The sequence below is a fragment of the Phaethon aethereus genome (genome assembly GCF_964289735.1).
Source record: "Phaethon aethereus genome assembly, chromosome: 15".
NCBI classification, from domain to species: Eukaryota; Metazoa; Chordata; class Aves; order Phaethontiformes; family Phaethontidae; genus Phaethon; species Phaethon aethereus.
This window is the reverse complement of record NC_138591.1, coordinates 17,621,279-17,627,278: the sequence shown is the minus strand read 5'-3', so window position 1 is coordinate 17,627,278 and position 6,000 is coordinate 17,621,279.

Sequence of the window (6,000 nt, the reverse complement as noted above, 5' to 3'; positions counted from 1 at the left end):
GACAAGAGGCTGGAGAGCAGCCCCACAGAAAGAGATCTGGAGGTTTAGGTCAATGGCAAGTTGACTATGAGTCAACAGTGAACCCTGGCAGCCGAAATGACCAGCCATGTCATGGGGTACATCAGGCACAGCATCACTAGCCAGTTGAGGGAGCTGATTGTCCCACTCTGCACTGTGCTGGTGCGGCCCCACCTCGAGTACTGTGTGCGCTTTTGAGCGCCTCAATACAAAAGGAACATCGGACTATGAGATGTGTCCAGAGGACAGCAACCAAGATGGTGAAAGGCCTCAAGGGCAACACCTATGAGGAGCAGTTGAAGTCACGTGGTTTCTGGACTCTATGATCCTTATGGGTTGCTTCCACCTTGACATATTCTGTGATGCTATCTTCACTTAAAGAGTTGTGATGTGGGAAGGAAAGTCATGGAGTGGTGGGGCTCAGCGGGGAATAAACGCATGTGCTGCAAAAAGCTTTACCAGAGCCTTTCAGGTCTGTGATGGGAGCAGGGGAAAAGGCAGCAGCTGGAATTTGCTGGGGGGAAACCCACAGAGAGGACAGAGTAAGAGCCATTTCCCGTCCTAGTTATTCCAACAGTCTTCCACATTCCAGTACCCTTTGCACTTGGCTGATGGCACCAGCTCAGACCTAAATCCTCCGCAAACGCGCTGCTCCCCAGAGGAGAGTTCAAAGGCCGGGAAAGGGCCCATGAGCAGAAGCCCCAGGCTGACCACAGGCCCCGCAGAAAGCGTTTGGAAGCCACAGGGACCGGAACGGCGTTGGCATCCAGTCCTGCGGGAGTGGCAGACCCCACCTGGCTGGGCTGCCAGGAGCACATGCTGCTTTGGCACTGGGCTGGCTCTGCGGAGGATCCACCCCTGCCTGACTGGTGTTTCAGTGGGAAGCACAAGAACCCTCCCCGGGGCAGAGGCAAGGGAGTACCTCCATTGCCTTTACATCCCCCAGATCTGACAAAACAGTGCTGCATTTAAAACATCCCCTCCGGGCTCACAGCTGTGATAGAGTGGCTATTTTTGACAAGCACCTTCAGATCCCTGCCTTCAAGGGCCCTAAGAGGAACAAAAGACAGTTTCTACTTTTACTAGGACAGTTTAATACAATCTTTGATACAGGAGAAGCAGCAGGAGCCAACATGCAAAGCAACTGAAGTCATCGGGGTCTCAGGAAAGATCACCAACAGCTCAACTCATGTAACTGCTCTGACAACAGCGACACAGACGCATCTCTAGGAGCCCAATCAAGCTGCTGCTTGATCGTGCCCCACAGCACGACGAGTTCCTCACAGATACCAGACCAACACACACCAGTTAGGAGGAGGGGACTGGTCTTAGATCTTTGTCTTTTGACGAGTCAAGTCAGTTATTTGACCAGAGTCTAGTATGTTTTGAAACCGGGAGGCCACCTTAAATCTTGTCTCTGCTGAGAGTCTGCAGACAAGAGGGATCCTTCAGGAAGAGGTGATGGCATTGACAGCAAGTCAGGAGATGAAGCTCAGATATTTGGCTGCAGTTTACCTGTTTCACAGAGCTGGGACCTCTTGGAGTCAACAGGTCTTTACAACGCACGTGATGGACATTTAGGCTAAAGATTTCCAACAGTGTAAGAGAAATCTTTGCAAACGAGTAGAAGTCCCCATCGAGAATGAGGTGCAACAGGCCTGGCCACCTCTTGCAGACAGCAGAGCAAAACCCCACCCAATTTCTCAGCAGGCTGCAGAAGGTGTGGCGGTACTTGTCCAGATTCACATCCAACGTCCCAATTCCCACCATCTGGGAGGCAAGGCCAGCAAGAAGAACACAAGCTTAGCATCTTTGCAAGCAAGCAAACACAACCAAGACTCCCACCTCCTGCTCTCTCCTCCTTTTCTTGGCACAATCCAAAACACTGAGAGGTTTTGGTGAAGCCAGGTCAGAGGTTTTCAGGCCAGAGTTCAAGGCTCCCAGCTTCATTTCCTTTCCTAAGCGGAGAGCCCAGCAAAACTGCAGGAGAAAATTGCCGTCCAGTTCAAAGAACACCGGACATTTCTATTTGGCCGTAAGCGACTCTGCCCTGCGTACCATGTCCGTGTCATAGACCAGGGAAGTCATCTTGATCTCCCAGAAGTGCTACCTGTCTGCCAGCTCTTTGTTCCCCCAGATGGCAGCGGTGCCGCAGCTGTACTCCATGTGGAAGTTCACCTTGCAGTTGTCGCAAGTCGGCAGCGTGGCCGTAGACTTATTCAGGTCGTCCCACACCCAGTCGAAATCTGTTCAGGGAGCACAAGAGGGGACAAGGATGGACAAAGGCCCTCAGGGAGCCAGCCCCAAGCCAAAGCACAGGTGGACGTTTGTTTTAAAGGCCTATCAGGTTTTTCTATTTACTTTTTTTTACTTTTAAGAGGGTAAATCCTAGAGCTGTGCACATTGGAGAGTTGTTTAAGGCCTGAACTATTCTGCAGTATCCCACCAGGGATGATTCAATGAACCTGAAGCGGTCAGCATTAACCAGTTCCCGTTTTGGCTAACATGACTCACTGAGATGCTGTTGTAATCTCCATCCTTGCAGGTTTCCAAAACTCCACAGGACAAGGCACTGATTTGTTTTAAATCAATCAGCCACCTACGGAGCAGCTCCCCCAACTTGTTACAGAGTAAGATGAAGACGACAGTGTGATTTGAGTCTCATTTTACCCTTTGTCACTCTCTCCCCTTCACCCAGCACCCTGTTCTTTCTCAGACCCCTGGGTGCCAGGGGCAGTGATCCCCATTGGCTTGAACTGCTTTCACAACCAGAAATCCGGGCTTGCTAAGAGTCTAGTCTGTAGGATTTCAGCAACTCAGCCGAGTTCCTTCTTTTCCCAAAGGTCTGTCCCTCTCTTTTGGCCTCAGCACAGAGGCTTCTGAGCACTTCTCTCAGAGTTGGCCTGTGCTTCATGAGAGCAGCCTACAGGTCACAGGGAACCTGCTGAGAAGAGCTACTAGTGCCTAACAAGCAAATGGGGAGCTTACTTGCCAACCTTGGCATCCCTCCTGGTACTTGGCCATCTGCTCTGGCATGGCCCTTCCAATGGCTTCCTTTAGCTTCTGCAGAGGTTCCTTCAATCGGCAACGCTAGAGCACATCACAGAACAGACTGAAGTTCCACATGGTACGGTTCCAGACGAGACACCCAAATCCGGCAGGTCGAGACCTGGCCATTTCTGAATCCACACCCCGAGATGTGGTGCCTGAACCATGCTCAGTGGAGGACAACACCACGTTAGGTAGACGACAACTCTGCTCTGGAGATCAGGGGTAACGTGCACACGAGACAGGGCTGTGCTGCCAAATTCACTCACCTGCTCGTAGAGATAAAGCTTACGGGCACGCTTGACCAGAGTGTCCTTACTGCACGGGAAGAAAGCCGCCAGGTGAGCGTACACCCCTGACTGGATCTGGCTGTTCAGCTCCCGGGTCTGCAGCTCTATGCTGAAGAGCAACACAAACACAACGTTGACCAGGGACCTGGCAGGGGTTCTCTAAGCAACACAAATGCAACTCTGATGCAGCCGGGGGAGCTGGAGGCAGGCAGGCAAAGTACAAGCTAAAATACACAACGGTTCTTTAGATTTGAGAATCAACGGACTCAAGCCCTTCGTCCCAAGCTATGCCTTTTGTTCTAGTTTCAGAGTATCTGGAAAAGGAACAAAAGGATGGCAGCAAGTCTCATTTATTCTGCAGGTCTTCCTGGCAGCGGAAGTGCAGGAGGCTGGCAGGCCTTCTGGGAGGGATGTCAGTTGCCTGAAATCCTGTTCCAAGCCCATCCTGACAGGATCGCTCCCATTCTCCACATCAGGAAAGGGACTCCCTTCAGGGGATTCACTGAGGAGCCGCTCCAGGTCTAGGTCAGTTAACGAGTCCATGGCCGTCGCCACCTGAAGCAGGTTGTTATCACTGGCATGGCCAAAGAGCGAGAGCAAAGGGTCAGCCATCGCCTCCGCCTCCCTGGGGGCTGCAGGTTCTGCCGGCGAAGGAATCGCCACTTTCTGCTCTTCGTCTTTTTTCTTCTGAGCATCCTTCTCCTTCTGAAGCTTCAGCATCTCCTTGATACTAAGAGCACCGTAGTATTTCTTCTTCTCCTTACTTGCATTTAATGCCATAAAGCTGTAAACAAAGTACAGAGGAGGAAAGGGAACTGAAAAGAATACAAGATGAAGGGGAAGGGATGAGGATACCTTCATCCCAGCTCTCTTCAGCCATAGGCACCAATCCCCTGGAAAGTCACAGCCCCTTAACCAATTACACCAGGAAGAATATTCTACTGCCTCTTAAGATGCTGCTGCTTGTTCAGCCTGGAGAAGAGAAGGCTGAGATGAGCTCTCATTGCTGAACAGTGACCTCATTGCAGTCTGCACCTTCCTCAAGGGGGGCAGCAGAGGGGAAAGTGCTGATCGATCTCGTGACCAGCAATAGGACACAAGGAAATGGAATGAAGCTGCGACAGGAGAAGTTCAGATTGGACAATTAGGAAAAGGTTCTCCACAGAGAGGCTGGTCAGCCACTGGAACAAGCTCCCCAGGGAAGTGGTAGCAGCAAGCCTGTTGGAGTTCAAGGGGCATCTGGACGATGGTCTTAGTCATATGGTTTAGGTTGTCCTGTGATGAGCAGGGAGTTGGACTCGACGATCCTTACGGGTCCCTTCCAAGTTGAGGTACTCTGTGATTCTATGATCCTAAGGTCATACCTGAGAGTTAAGAATAAGACTGAAATCCTGACACTTCACCTGGTGCCAGATGCCCTAAACGACACAATGCTTTTTCATTCAGTTATGTCCCTCTTTTTTTAGTAACTTATCCATCAGGTGTTGTTGTGGTTTAACCCCAGCCAGCAACTAAGCCCCACGCAGCTGCTCGCTCCCTCCCCACCGGCGGGACGGGGGAGAGAATCAGAAGAGTAGAAGTGAGAAAACTCATGGGTTGAGATAAAGACAGTTTAATAAGTAAAGCAAAAGCCGCGCACGCAAGCAAAGCAGAACAAGGAATCCATTCACTACTTCCCGTCGGCAGGCAGGTGTTCAGCCATCTCCAGGGAAGCAGGGCTTCATCACGCGTAACGGTTACTTGGGAAGACATACGCCCTAACTCTGAACGTCGTCCCCCCCACCTCCTTCTTATTTGCCCCAGCTTTATATACCGAGCATGACATCATATGGGATGGAATATCTCTGTGGCCAGCCTGGGTCAGCTGTCCTGGCTGTGTCCCCTCCCAGCTCCCTGTGCACCCCCAGCCTTCTCACTGGACAGTCCTTGACTGCTTAACAACAGCTGAAAACATCAGCACGTTATCAACATTTTTTATCCCAAATCCAAAACGCAGCCTCGCGCTAGCTTCTGTGAAGAAAATTAACTCTATCCCAGCTGAAACCAGGACAGGGGTTCGCTTACCCAACTTTAAATTTTAAGTTTCAGTTCCTTTTCTGTAATTCACTGTGCTTTCTGAATGTACCGGTCCCATGACTCCTATGTCAGATTTAGTAACTGTTGCCCATAAAACAACAGTTGGGGAATGACAGGAAGCTGGATGATGTTTAACAGAACGGCCCTAAAGCAAATTCCACTGAAGCAGAGAAAACTATACCCATCTACTAGAAACCAGGGAGACTTTTGAGGATACATGACACTGCTGTTCTGCACACTTCTCTGCCTCTCAGCTCGACTTGACACTTGATTTGAGCTATGGCTTCCATTTTTAAGGGCTGGAGTGTAGCTGCCCTCCACAGAGCAACCATCTCTCCATCCAAAACCTCACTACTCTAAGGATCCCAAGGCAAAGCTCTTCACAGCTGTGCAACCTAAAACTGAGGGGAAGAGAAAGACTCATGCAACGGGTTCATCACCTGAGCAACCACTCACACCAGGGACAGGGCTGCCTCCGTGCAAGACGCACGTTGATGTACAAGTCCTTCCTCACTGCAGAGAGGTGACAGAGCTTAAACCATCTCAACTGAGCTATGCGCATTATTCC